The sequence below is a fragment of the Perognathus longimembris genome, chromosome 3 (assembly GCF_023159225.1).
Source record: "Perognathus longimembris pacificus isolate PPM17 chromosome 3, ASM2315922v1, whole genome shotgun sequence".
Lineage (NCBI taxonomy): Eukaryota > Metazoa > Chordata > Mammalia > Rodentia > Heteromyidae > Perognathus > Perognathus longimembris.
Window position 1 is genome coordinate 13,069,540 of NC_063163.1, and position 15,946 is coordinate 13,085,485.

The 15,946-nt window shown below is 34.7% G+C and overlaps 1 protein-coding gene across 1 annotated transcript in view; it reads right to left on the reverse strand.

Annotated features, from left to right (window-relative positions):
- Gpc5 (glypican 5) overlaps nt 1-15,946 on the reverse strand; it is a 455,251-nt gene that overhangs the window by 101,620 nt on the left and 337,685 nt on the right.

The following is a 15,946-nucleotide window of genomic DNA, read 5'->3' on the forward strand; positions in this document are numbered from 1 at the left end:
TGTATGGCAAACAGCCCAAAGATGGAAAAGTTGAGGGCTGCGTTTCACCAAAAAGAATAGTCATAAATAAGCGCAACAAAAATGTTTCAATGTGGGACAATAACATCAGTCTTTTGGCTGAGAGTAAATCAGGAGAATATATTTTTCTAGCCCATGACCACTAGGTGATGAGTTCCTTCTTTCTGTTTGTTCTGGGACCTTGCTGCAGAGACACTTATATTTTTGCTTTTGGCTCAGGGTTGTACTTCCTAGGAATTTCAACGTGCAATTTCACTAAGTTATCTGAAGGAGTTATAATACCTGCTTTTTTTAGTCATTGCAAGCTGTTTTTCCCTTGTATGGTTTATAACATATGTAGAAATAAAATATATTAAAAAATAGCACCACAAGCTGGAGGGGTAGAAAGTAAAATTAAAAGGAAAGTTTTTCATGTCTTGGGGAGTAATGAATACACTATTGTAAAACTGTCATTGTTCAACCAATAATGTTCCACCATTTTGGAAAAGAGAATGGTAGAAATGTATTAATGGAAATATGACAGATTTGAGGGAGATCTTAAATAGTTTAATTCCTTAGACAGGCCAAACCAAAGTTCAGCAAATAAAGCACTAGGAAGCAGATACTCAAAAGGGATGGGGCGGGGTCAAGGGAAAAAGGTAAAGGAATGAAGGGGAGGAAAGGGAAGGAGAAAGCAGTCAAGAAACCAGAGTATATCCTACAAAATTAAAAAGCGTGAGGAATGGTCTAAGTAGGAGAGGGATGGATGAGAATGTTGAAAGGGGTGACATTGATCAAAGTATACTATCTCCATAAGCTGTTTTGTTCATTGGAAACTCCCTTCTACATCTACTTAATGATAGCAATAAAAAGATAAAGAAAGCCAGTTATAGAGCCAGCACTAGTGGTTTAAACTTGCAATCTCAGCTCTGCAGAAGGCTGTGATCTGAGGGTCCCAGTTCAAAGTCAAACAGGGCAGACAAATCCATGAGGCACTTATCTCCAGTTAACCAACACAAAGAAGAAAATGGAGCCTCAGTGATAGAGTGCCAGCCTGTGGAGGTGTAGGAGGGGGAGGAGGGGGAGGGGGGGAGGAGGAGGAAGGAGGGGGAGGAGGAAGGAGGAGGAGGAGGAGGAGGAAGGAGGAGGAAGGAAGAGGGAGGAAGGAGGAGGAGGGAGGAGGAGGAGGAGGAGGAGGAAGGAGGAGGAGGGAGGAAGGAGGAGGAGGAGGAGGAAGGAGGAGGAGGAGGAAGGAAGAGGAGGGAGGAAGGAGGAGGAGGAGGAAGGAAGAGGAGGGAGGAGGAGGAGGAGGAGGAGGAAGAGGAGGAGGAGGAGGAGGAGGAAGAGGAGGAGGAGGAGGAGGCGGAGGAGGAGGAGGAGGAGGAGGAGGAGGAGGAGGAGGAGGAGGAGGAGGAGGAAGAATGGCCAGAGATGTTGCCTATTTCTTGATGTGTCTAATGGCTATTCTTATTTCCTTTCTAGAGAAATCACTTTTTAATTATTTAGCCAACATATTACAGGGGTGGTTGTTTCACTGAGAATTTTTTTATTGGGGGTGGTTTAATTTTTTTGAGCTTAAGTATACTTTTGATATGAGGCCCTTGTCTGTTGTATAGCTAGTGAAGATCTTCTTCCAGTCTGTGGGCTTTCTCTTTATCTTGCTAGGTTTGTCCTTTGCCATGCAGAAACTCTGCTTATGGCCACCAAATCTTGGATACGGGATCCAAGATCAGCTCAGCAGATGGAAGAAAGGCTGTCTCTTCAACAAATGGTGCTGGCAGAATAGGCTATATACATGTCGAAAACTGAAGTTAGATCTTCATGTGTCACCCTGCACCAGAATCAACTCCAAATAGATCAAAGACCTCGAGATAAGGGCAGATACCTTCATTCAAGTATTTAATTTCTGGTTTTAAGAGCTTACGGAAGCAATCATCTCATGTAAACTCAATTTTCAACTTGGGGAGTAGAACTGAGAGCTTCCTGATTCACATTTATTAGCTAGTGCTTTACCCCTTGTACTCTAGCTATTTTTCCATGTGAGGCCTTTTTCTCTTGGATTTTTCCCGCTATCCAAATCATGAAAAAATAAACTTCTGCTGTTCATCCTAAGAAGACAGACTTTGTAGTTTGATATAAATAATTAACAATGTAAACCAATTCTTCTGTGATTATGATCTATTTTTATAATATACCTTCTTTATTCTTACATTGCTAATTGGTACATCTATCATATTCTTTTAAGAGAGTTCTCGTAGAGATGTATCAAATATTCTCAGAATAGCTACTACTCAACTGGCTTTATTTTCAAAGACACAACCAGTGTCCAATTTACCTCAAGAACTAGCTCAGATTTAGAAATATAAACTACGTTCCCGCAAGAAATTCTTGGAAATAGATTTCTCAGAGTATCACACTCTCCAATACAATGAGTGATATTAAATAAAGAGAATCCATCAGAATCACAACTTTTAAATCCAGCTACTCAGCATTCTAAAATTTTAAGGTACCTTTCAAAAGCATTAAATTAAGCATATCTAAAAGGAAATGAACCAATTACTGCAGCACAAATTTGCTTTCTGTTCTGTTTTGTTGTTGTTGTTGTTGTTTTACTGTTAAGAACTCACTGCCTTACATATGAAACTGTAACCCCTCTGTACTTCATTTGCCAATAAAGAAAAATTAATAAATAAAAAATGAAAAATAACCCTATACCATAATTTTGGTTCCATTTTTGAACATTTAACTTTCCTCAACCCACATTCAACTAGTGGCAGTCTGAAATTTTTATTCTCATTTTGAAAATCTCTTATTATTCATTTCTTATTTTGCATGGCTAGTACTTCATAATATCTCTTTATTGTACTAAGCCCCTTACATTTTCATTTAATAATGACTTAATCTCTCTGATCCAATTGATTATCTAGACTAGGGTATTAAATATAAAACAAAGGGTAGCACTATCATCTCTCCATCTCCCATAGGAATTGTAAAATACTCTGTAAGAGTACATTCAGCATAGCATTTATGATCCTATCTTAGCTTTCTTCTGGGTTTCTATCTCCTCTCTCATGTATCCTCTGTTGGACATCACCAGATGTGGAGGCCATGGTCACAGCTGCCTGAAACAATGAGTTCTTGTTTTGTTTGTGATCTTCACTAGACTAAGAAAATATCATCTCCTTCTACCTTGTCTTAAAATCTTCTCTTACAGATGTGTGGTAATATATTCTCATTAGCTCATCCCTGTTGCTGTGCTCTCAAGATCCTCATTTTTTTTTTTAACAACTTGAAATGTCTGATGACTTCCAGATTTCTAGAAGGACACAGTGTTTTACTGCTAGTATTTTCATTTGTTGCCCAACATAGATACTTCTATGAATTCTACAGCACTTGTAGTCTGACACAAAAAGCACAGCCCTGGAAAGCAAGAAGATCTGATACTAAACTCTGGTTTTAAGATTTAATTGCTATATAAATGATGGTAGAGTATTTAACACCACTACCCTCTAAGTTTTTCAACTTTAAAATTGTGATATAGTTTAAGGCACATTTGTTTCGAGGAATCCACATGCTTATCATAGTGCTTAAAGTACATACCCATACACACAATGATACACCCATGCAAATCAAAGAAAGATAAGTACTAATTCATGTAAATAAGAAAACAACAAATTGGATAATATTTAGTAGAGCACATGCCAAGAGTAAACCCTCAAAAGAGTTGTTGTTTTCAATTTTATAACTGCCTATGTTTTGCTTAATGTTATTCAACTCAAATTTTTATTAAGTCATAATTTTTAAATACAGAAGTATGCTCCTCTTTGGAATCACAACTTTTACCCTGGTCATCTTCCAGAACTCGGAATTTCATACTGAGAGAGATTTACACATAAATCTATGCCATTGGAAGCGGTAAATCTACCTAGATTCTCATCGAGATAAATAAAATGTTACTACCACATGACAATTCACTGAGAAAATTATTTCTAAGATTAAAATTGAACTATTTTTCTACCATTATGACTAGTTTTTATGTTTTCCTTTCTATTACTTGGAGATATTCCTCTAATTTTATCTTTTAATTCTGTGTCATCTATTATGTGGCCACAGTATCAAAATTAGTCCTGATGTTTGTGAAAATGTTGTTCCTTGCCAGAAAATTAATACCTGGAAGAAGCCTCTGCTTTTCTGACATGAAAGCTTTAAACATGTCATCAAAATTCTATTTAGGAATTCAAAGGGCTTAAATATTCTGACATTACTTTCAGACATGCCAAAGCTAAATAAACTGTCTTAGTTAAATGGCTGAAAACCATCAATTGTGGTGTAGGCTAGTTGTTTGCATTTTCTATTTACATTTCATAAATGAAAATCTAAATAACTTCTATGAAGTTAATGTGGCCAAACTCTGAACCTGCTGTGCTCTAATTCTGAATCTCTCTCTACTCAGGCAACTCATGTTTAGAGATGAAACATATGGATATGTAGAAGATAGAGAGATGATAGACAGATGGATAGATAGATAGATCTTCTGATGAGGCTATTCTGACTCATCATGTAGGGTATACTCTTTTCTTAGTTTTATTCCTCTGATATATCATTCACATGCCAAATCAAAGTGTTTCTTATTTTCCAAGTAAAAATTAAGGGTAATATCAGAATTTTATTGGTATTATTAGGGTGTTGAACTCAGGTCCTTAGTACCTGAGCATATCATTACTCTTTTATCTATAGCTATTGTTCTTATATTACATCATGTCCCCTTTGCCATGTCAATAAACAAGCCTGAGTCTGTGATCCTCTTATGTCTGCCTTTGCAGTAGCTGGGATTAAAGATGCACAAAAGCCTAGACTGACATGAAATTGTTACAGTAAAGAAGTAAATATTTCTAGTGAAAAATCCAATGAATGAATCTTTACTCATAAAATGAATACAATACATCTATTATGTAGTTACGTTGATTTTACATCGGTGTGTTAACTGAAATATGGCAGATTCAGGGGAGAATTTAAACCATGTTATTCATTAGAAAGATTAACTCATAGTCCAGCCAAATAAACACCAGGGATCTCAAAAGTAGGGATGTGATTAAAATTAGGGGAAGAGACAAATGAAAAGGAAGGGAGAAAAATGAATCATAAGATTCAATGCCTATTTAACAAAATAAAGAAAACTGAGGGAAGGGGTGGATTGAGAGGGATGGAGAGAATAAAAGAAAGAGGTGGCATGGTTCAAGATGCATTGTATTTATAAACTCTTTGGAGAATGGCAACTCTTTATACAGCCATGTAAAGAGAAAAATAAAAAGTTAAAAACATCATTATTGACCTATGATTTCATTGTTTTTGTGCCTGCAGCTAGACTCAGGGCATTAGAATTTTAGTTTTTAGAAGCTGAATTAAATCTCCATGCTAAACTTTTTATTGGCTTCCCATTTTTCATTTAGTGTCTGTTCACTAACACAAAATGGGATTATTACTATGTTAACTTCTTAAGCCACCCACCAAAACAAACCGATGTTAGCATATTTTCAGATTGCTTGCCTCATATGGAGCAGTTTCCCAAATCATAAACCTAGCCAACATGTACTTTTTTCTCTTATCATTTGCACTTCTTACTGGGCATTTCTCTATGCAGGCTTTTTATTTATTTTATTAAAATTCATTAATAGTACAAGGAAATTTCTCTGTAATAATTCTACAGATGGATGCAATATACTTTAAATAAGTTCATTATCTCTATTACAATGTCTGAACCCTATCTCTGTTACTCCATCTTTCTCCCACCATTTTCCAAACAATATTTTATATGCTCCATTAAGTGATCTTCATGTATTATATATGAAAATCTCTCTCTTATTCATACATATCAGATTATTTTGTTTTTTTTCTACCCTATTATCCTCTATTTTCTCCTTCCCTTCACTGATATTCACCCAGAGACCCCCTTTTAGACACATATTCTATCATTATTATTGTCATCAATATCATCATCGTCACCATCACCATCATCATCTTCATCATCATCTCTTTAGGTCTAGATTCCACATCTGAGTCAAAACATGACATTTTTTTCTTTTGAGTTTGTAAGTCTTGAAACATTTGTATTTTTGAATTTTAATTTTGTTTTCCTTGACTTGATTTTTATAGTTATAACTAAATATATTTGTAATAGTAATAATAATCCAGGAGTAGATTTTTACATTAAATAAGTATATACGAAAGAGTGGGGCCATAGGTTAAACTTTCAGGTAGTGCCATGTACTTTTTAACGTAAATACTGAAGTTCGTGAAGATGAGATTTCCCTTCTTATAGCCCTACAGGGATGGCTATTGCGGAGAGTAATTAGGACAGTCACTCAACATCAAGCAAATGCACAGACACACGTACAAAGGACGTTCAAAGCTATCACTGCAGTATTTAGAATGTTGCTCACACATCCACTGTGAGTGATGTCCAAGCACGAGAAGAAAAGAAAAAACAGAAACAAAGCTGACATGTGTACTAAAAAGATAAACAAAAATTGCATTTGTGCCTCTGCGTGGGTCATTGGTACTGATTTTGCAGCTTTATAGCCTTCCTTTCATCAAATATGTCTTATAGTTTGTTATAAAATGGATTGCAGTATAATACCTACCTTTCCATGTAGGCTGATGATGTCAGAAAAAAAAAACTAATTAAGCACCAGCACCAGAGAAATTTTATAAGGTTTAAATACTTATAACTTTAAGAGGGCAATGATTCTGTCACTTTATACTACCTTTTATAATTTCATGAGATGTTTGTCATCATTAAAAATGTTATCTCAATCTTATAGAAATAATTTAGTTCTCTGATTTTTACATTGTCCCAAAGCAATACAATCAAAAATAGTCACCAACTGAGTTTAAAAAGGAAATTGTGGATACCACAAGCTAATGAGAGATTCATGGAGGTACCAACAACACAACATATACCTAGAACATAGTAAACTCTTAATAAATGCTCATTTGATGATCTCAAGCAGTATAAATTTGATTTTTAGAAATTCTTTCACTAGGTATGTATTATTATCTTAAATTAGAAATGTCAGGAATCAACTTTACAACTACCTTACTATTAATTTAATCATCCTTTCATTCATCCAAATCTGTTGGGTAGCTGGCACTTTATCCAGTATTAGGAGTGTAGAAGAAAGCTCCATTCCTAACATTCCACTCCTAGCTAGAAAGAAGTAAATGTATAACTGAGAAAATGAATAGTGACATAATATAGGAAATTCATTTCAAATTATCTTAGTTGTCTAAAAGGAGCTGCCATTCAACAAAGGAGTTCATGAATACAACGCTTCTTGATCGAAGACACCCTTTTCATCATTCTCAACCATTCCTTCCAATTTACCTCTTTCCTCACTTTTCTTAATTGTGTAGGGTATACATTGAATTTTTGACTGCATGCCCCTTCTTCTTTTCATTTATTAAGGCCTCTTCCCTTGACCTTCCACCACACCTTTCAGGTACCCATTTCCCAGTGTTTATTTTGTTCAACTTTGGATTTGCCTTCCTTTTCCTTACATAGGCAAAAGTCTTTGCGGATGTGTATTTTAATCCTCTGTGAATATTGAGCTATAGACACCTAAAATATAAGAGTGTGTAGTAGAATATATTAGGAAGTGAATTAGTTTGACTTTGCTTAATAGTACAGTTTTCCACTAAATGGCTCTTTCCCAGACCATAATTACCAACATCAAATTAGTTTGAAAAGTAGTGTGGGAAATGAAGAAGTGCCACCACATCTAAACCTCTCTATGTGGGAAACGGGAAACAGTAGCTTAAATAGACCCGAGGATTCGCAAACCTAGAATTACAACTCATTTCTATCATACAGAGTAAGCTCCGAGAAATATGCTTTAGTTTCAACTAAAAAGTTCAGTTAATTGCAAAGCTGGCTTATATCCCATACCCTGAGGTACCAGGCCAAGCTGTGAAACTGACTTAAGGTTTTGAGCTTTATTTTATTTTATTTTTCTCTCTCCCTTTATCAGTAAACCCCAGGATTTGGAATCTGGAAATACACTTTCCGATGAGAGACGTGGGATTAACACAATGGTTCATTTCATCCAACAGTGACATCTGCTGTCCGTTCTGTAGGCTGACAGAGTGCCCACCAAACACACTTTGAATGACGACTAAGAACCTGGCATCTATGTAGGACAATTTACAGAAAAGTACTCCAGCATGAGGAAGAAAAATAAGCTTCTGAAGTTGTGGGTCGTCACTACTTCCCTAAAGAAAGAGCCTAGATTATTTTACAATTGTCTTGTTGTTGTTGTTTTTTTACATAATTCTATTAAAGAGAGATAGCAAACTAAGGATTCTGAAAAGAGGTGAATGTAGAAAAGCAAATGAAGTTATGGTAAAAAATAAATACTGCATTTCCATATGTTTAAACATATTCAAAGATCTTCAGGGTAACAGCCTTTATTCTGTGTAACTTTTTTTCTAAGAAGGAAAAATGAACAACCATACACAGAAAAATATACTGTAAATGTTGTTTTCCTCAAAAACCTAATACAAAGGAAGATCGATAACTTCAAGTGATATCACATGCTGACGCAAACAATAGAGAGAACTGAGCAAATATTAGTAACGGAGACTGAGAAGGAAGGAGGTGAGGTGGTTGTTGAACATCAGAAACTGTTGAATACATGACAGCAGAGAAGAAAACTCCATGCAGAGTCAGGCAAGGTGGACAGAACTCACTGCTGCCAGGATAGTAGTTCTTCAAAGAGGTGAAAAAAACAATATTCCACAACATGCTCTTTGGTGCTCAGAAATGGAAGAGAGTACCTGCAAACCACAATTGCTAACAGGGAGGGAAACACTCCTTTCAGAAGGCAAATGTTCTACTATGGGAACACATCACAGAGGTAAACAGGAAGCACAGACATTTGAGGAAAACTGTCCCATGATCAGCTTGGGAAGTAGGACAGTAAGGACTCCAATACAATCTAAATATGAACCAGTATTTCAAGAAGGGAGGAGGCCTTTGAACTGTGATACTGCTATAATTTCTGTAATCTCTTTCTCTTCAGATAAGAAGACCTAGTGTTCACACATGACAAACACGAAAGGGGACATTGACTTCTAGGTAAACACATGAAGATGAAAGGGAAGTTAACAAACCTTATGCCCCCAAAAATGTGTGGTTGTGAAATAGATGGGTGGGGGAGAAGAAATGTAGATTCATTGTATATAGACATAAAATTTCAGAATAGAGTAAACCATAAACAGACCATAAATTAAAATATAAGAACTTGGATAAGCCAGATAGTGAAAATAGCACAATTGATTACAGAAATAAGACTTAAAGGAAAGAAATTAAATAGGACTTAAAGGCAAAAATTTTAAAAAACTAAATAATAAAAGAAAATGAAAACTAAGCCATAAAGAGAACAAGAAGATGAACAAAGAATGATTCATACTCTACAAAATCAAGAAAATTTAGAGAAGAAGTGGGGTTAGTGGGACATGGGAGAATGCTGAAAGAGGGGACATTGATCAAGAATCATTGTGTGGGGCTGGGAATATGGCTTAGTGGCAAGAGAGCTTGCCTCCAACACATGAAGCCCTGGGTTCGATTCCACAGCACCACATATATAGAAAACGGCAGAAGGGGCGCTGTGGCTCAGGTGGCGGAGTGCTAGCCTTGAGCGGGAAGAAGCCAGGGACAGTGCTCAGGACCTGAGTCCAAGGCCCAGGACTGGCCAAAAAAAAGAATCAGTGTGTGTGTGTGTGTGTGTGTGTGTGTGTGTGTGTGTGTGTGTGTGCGCGTGTGTGCTCATTTTCTTTTGTTGAATAGCAACTTATACAACTACTTAAAGATAAAAATAAAATTATAAAAGAAAAATGAGAAGAATCAAAGCAATAAATGACAAAAGAAAAGAAAACAAATTCTTTCTTATGTTTAAAAACAGAATTATAAAAGATAAAAGGGAATTAGAGAACAAAAAAAGGGGTGTGTGATTGATGACTCAGACCGGTAATCTTAACAATTTGTGAGGCTGACACTGGGAGGATTGACAATCAAGGGCAGCCCAGGCAGAAGAGTACCAAGCCATATTTCAATGGAATGCACTGGCACGCACTTGTCATCCTAATTACTGTGGAAGGCAGAGATGGAGAGGATCACTGTTTGAAGCCAACTTGGGCAGAGAAGTTGACAAGACTCATCTCAATGGGAGGATTCTGGATGGGGAGTATGAACTATGATCTCATTGGAAGCCTTAAGTAGGCAGATCACCTGGATCCCAGGTCGATGCATGAGAAGAAACTCAGATTCTATCTCTCCAAAATCAAACGAACGACAAAAATACAGTGTTAAAGGAACTAAAAGCATTGTATCTAGCAAGCACAAGGCACTAAGTTCAAACCCCAGTTCTACCAATAGAAAAATTGTTATTTTCTATTCTGAATCAAGGTAGAGTATCATAGGCATGAGTGTTTATTTTAAAACATGTGGGAAAAAAGCATATATATATAGTGCTGATGTATATATTATTAAAATAAACAATTATAAAGTGCATCCTTGTATAAAATTGAGAACTTTAAGAATCATAAAAAGAAAAACTGAGTTGGTTATTTCAAAACAGAAAGAATGAATTATTTATTTTAAAATAAAAGAAAAACAATTTGGCATCAATTTTACACAGTCACACATTAAAATCAGAAAGCAGAGACATATCTATACTTAATCAAGATAAGAAAGATAAAGCCATTAGCTCTATTTTTACTGACACATGATGTCAACTATAAAAGGTGAGTCCCTACAAACATCCATGATCAAGGGGAGCTCCATTGATAGCAAAGTCTTCTGGAGAAATCTACCAGAGGACACACTAATAAACTTGGCTGAATAGATACCATACTGCAAATAAGATAAGAAATGACCATGTGAAACTTTTATCTGTAGATTTAAGAGAAGCATGGTATAGGAAAATGTAAAAGCTTATTTTCTCATTATTCTATCAAGAAACAAATAATACAAATATATATTTTTCAAGTAACAAAAGTAGAAAGTAGGAAGTAACTCCCTGATGGCCTTATCAATCATAGCTAAGAGTAACTTATTTTTTACAGTTCACCCATAATAATATTAACATATTAAATAGTGTAAATGCAACTATTTAAAAAAATACTATTCTAAAAACCACACAATACAGTAGGAATGGAGAAAACAGAAACATCACAGCCTCTAATTTTATTGCCAGTAGAGTAAGAAACTAGCTGGGATGGTGGGGTAGGTAGAGAAGAGGGGTATGCTGGGAGATTGACGATCAAGACAAACCACACTCATGAGCTGCCATGTTGAATAGCAACACCCTTATGCATCTACTTTATTAAAGCTAATTGAAACTGGAGAAATTCGGAGCACTCGCCTTAAGAAAAAGAAGCTCAGAGACAGGACCCAGGCCCAGAGTTCAAGCCTGGGGACCAGCAGAAAAACAATAATAAAGCATGAAATTGGGGAAAACGATAGGAAATTGAAATAAAATTGAAATCGAAATAAATCATAAAAAAACAAAAACAATGCAATATGTCTGGTCCATAAGCTAAAAGAAATGATTTTTGATAATGTATTATCGAGTAACACTAGTATGTAATTCTTGATTTCATGATGTACATAGGAAATATATAAAAATGAAAGTAATGAAAGGATAAAAATGTTCAAAGTACTGACAAATTCAAACAAATAATCAGTCTGTCTTATTATATTTTCTTTGCTTTGTTTCATTGTCCTTTTATTTTTCTTTAAATGTTAAAAAAAATCCCATTTTCTATTATTTTTCTGACATCTTAACCTCCTGGTTCTGTTTCTCATCCCTGCTGTTTTTATTCTATTTATCTTTCAATTTTCCTTGAATGGTTTGATTTTAACTACTCTTCATAATTCTTATACTTTTGCTTACTTTTCAGTTTCCTATATTATTTTCATTGCACTTCTATTTTTAATTACTTAATTGAGATGGTATTTTTGGAGCTTACTCTACTGTATAAGACAAAAATTCATTTTATTTTCTTTAAAATATATAAAAATTTCCTATTTGTAACATTCTGGAAGAATAGAAGGGTTAGAGTCATAAATTTTCCATGATATGGAAAAAAGTGGTCAGTAAAAGACTCATGTAGAAAATTTTTCAACAAATAATACTCCCAACAGGAGAAAATATGTATCCCTGAAACTTCAAACAGGTACAACTCTCACATCAGTTAATCCACAAAAATTGAGTCAGCAACATCTTGTGATCAACCACATCAAAAGTAGTTGATAGATGAAATGTCATTAACAGAATGAACACCTATCCATCATTCAGCAAAAATTCATCCATCACCTATGTACCAAACTCAATTCTATCTCATAACTAAGCACACACTCTACTGAAAACTGTCAAGTTCTAATGATCTAAAACTTCTCTCCTGTGACCAAGTGATAAGATTCAAAGACATAGTACTGAAAGTTCATGGATTATCAGTTATAAAAAATTTCAGTAAAACAATGAACTTTCATCAATATGCCAAAATAATAAGGTTCATTGCATAATACAATACTGAATGGCATAAACCAATGCCAAGATATTCTCATAGAAAATAGCTTATTTCATATGGTATCATAAATTTAAAATGACATAAGCTAAGAAGCATAACTGAATTACAAATGCAAATTGATTTTAATCATTGTCTCAAGTTCAATAAGAGAAGCATGCATAATTATGATGGGAGTACAGAAGAGGGGTGATTAAGACATACCAGTAAACAGACATTCCTGCTTATAAATCTTCAGTTAAATTAATCATTTTCAAATAGGAAGCAGAGCTTCTATTTATTTTTCTTTCCTATTAATGAATGCTGTTTATTTAATAATTATACAGCTTGATGTTCTTAGTTCCTCTAACAATAACCTAAATAATATTTTTGCTAGACTTTGTCTGGATGGTTAGTACAAGTTTCAAAATAGAATTACAAATTGTAGTTAACACTCCAGTAAGGACGATTATTATCTCAGTGCCTTAATTCAGATCTATGATGTAGGCAACTATTCACCATACAGTTAGAAATTCGCTATTTTCTTTGAAATTATCTAGCTACACAAACTCATAAAAGTTATTCATGATGAAAATGTGGTCTGCAATATAAAGCCTATGATGAATTTACACGTGTACGTGTGTGCACACACATACACACGAGAGAGAGAGAGAGTTTTTCAACTACTACATTCTTTTCTGAGCTTTTTACCTCAAGTAAATGGGAATTTTCATTCTTGTAATATACTGCATATTAAAAATGAGTTGTGTTTTTATTGATTTTGAAAGCAACACTTCCAAGTAAAAAAGTAATAGCTTTTTGATTGATTCAGTCAGGATGAGTTAGATGTTGAAAACAGAGGGAGAATTAATCAGAAATGGTTGATGTAAGACCTGTTCATAGTATGGATTTCCATTTTTTGTGTCATTGTTCTCTTGTTAAGAGACCTGATGCACTCCTTGCACCAGGCTGCATGATAAAATGAGAATCGCCAGCAAAGTAGTAAGTAAAAATATATAAGAATTAAACCTATTCTTAAGTTAAAAGTAGACTGGATTTCGCCTCATAGAATTCTGCGTAGAAATAGTGACTATTTTTCCAGTTAAATACTAAATTTTTATAAAAGATAATAAGCCAAATGGCATATAAAACATTAATAAAACAACTTCCTGAAAACTTAACATACTGTATTATATAAGTGAAATTATCTAAATAAAGGTAGATATTAAATTTCCTAGCCACCAATAAGTATATGTAGACAATAAGGAATTATAAGAGGCGATAGACATATTAATGAATATGAGAGTTTGAGTGTGGTGATCATTTTACAGTGTACAAATAGACAAAAATACATAAACATAAATGATGGCATTATAATTTTTTGTATTTTTTTCATCATATAATCTCTTCTTCTACAGGTATGTATTGATTGGTACTATTAGAAGGTCAAGAATTAAATCATAATTTTTCTATTATTAATATTTTTACTTAAGTCATAAAAATGAATTCCCCAAACAGTCATAATAATCATGGTAAATAATCAGTGGCATTAGCCATAGAAGGGACTACATTTTTGCATATTTGTAAAAACTGAACACAATACACAGATAGTCTTTCTTGGTTATAAGTGAAACTTAGGCTATCTTTGTATAGATATTTTACAGAAAGATTAAACATAATGTTTTACATCTTTACTTGCTATCGCTCAACTTTCTGGGACTAGGACCTCATTGAACACTGGACAGTAAGCAATGGTCTGGGCCTCTATTCTGTATGCTGACACTAATCTCTGGAGATTTTACATGAAACCAATCTTACCAGAAATAACTGATCTCCAGCAAAGCAAATCCAAACTGAGCTTTTTCTAAAGGTCTCCAAAGATTAAAAAAGAGTCTCCTATTACACTTCTAAGAGTCACAAGAATTCCCCAGCCATAGAGTCTCCCCATAAAACATATCTGACTCCTGGTCAATATTAGAAAATGAGGGTTATGAACCTATTGATAATTCTTCATTCTCACATGATGAAAGGTATTTAACTTTGGGCTTTCATAGATAACACTGTATCAAGGAGCCTGAGTCATGGCTGTAGGTCTTCAGGTTTGTCTTTCCAGCCTCCACCTACATTCATTTTCGGTCTCGATCAGTTCCAAATAAACCTATATACTTTTCAGAAATGAAGTCAAAAATTGAACCTAGTGTGTCAGTATATCAATTCTTGGAAAACACATTTTCACTTTCCTAATGTCTTTCAAAATAAGTCTGGCTATATTTTTATAAAGCCTTGTGAGGAGAAATACAATCCAGAGAATGCATCTGTAACCTTCATCTCCAGCCCCATAAGTCAATAGATCATCATGACAGATCTTCCAGCCCATATAAAAGATCAATATTAAGGCAGTTACCTGTGGAGATTTCAACATTGTGCCATAGATTTTAACTTGCTGGCTCAGTTTCGAATCTCTAACCCATTCTTCTACAGAAGCACAGCTCATTCAAATCATAAACCACATGTTAAGATAAAGTTTTATTTCAACAATTATTTTAACACTTGAAAAAATATGGTCATACATTTTCCCATCATCAAACAAAATGTGCTCATGTTTATTTGTTTTTTAATGGAAGGATATCCAAATAAAAAGATCTCAGGGGAAATTCTAGTCAACCAATGAGTAGGGTTTCTTTATGTAATGCGGTCCTCACATGATAGTTAACCATGAATCGGTTTTGTTTTGTTTTTTTAAGTACATGGGTATAGAAAGTTGCACCACTGATGAGTTGCAATTATATTAGGGAAAAAAATAAGATGTATTTTATTTTCTATTGTGGGTACATGTGGGTAGAAATGAGCAAGAAATAAACAGGATTGCATTTGCATCTGCTTAGTAGAATACTGTGTGATGCAGTCTCTACCACTGTGCCTGAGATGAGTTTTCAGCCAGTTTCTAAGACCTCATAGGAGGAGCAAGCAGATGTGCAAACAAATGGACTTCCATCTAAAGTTTGTTCCAATCTATTTTCTAAGATCCGGAGCTCATTTGAATAGAGATATCTATGGTATTATTTGGGATACAAGAACAAAGATATTCTTACAGCAGTGCGATGGAAAGTGACCTTTATTTTCTCCAGATCGGGTAACATGCTGAATGCATCTCTTTATGTAGTAGAATAAATTCTATAATCAAACTTGGTACTGTAAGAAAAATATAAACAAATAACCATACTTTGGGTGTAAGTTATTTAATTTAGGTTCCATTTCTGCAGCAAAAACAATGGCTTAGCTGAAGTTATTTCCTTTACCTCCTGAACATTGAGTAAACGTAATTATCCCGGTTCTCTTGTATGTCGATGTCCATATTGCTGTTTGTCAATAGGAAAGTGGCCAA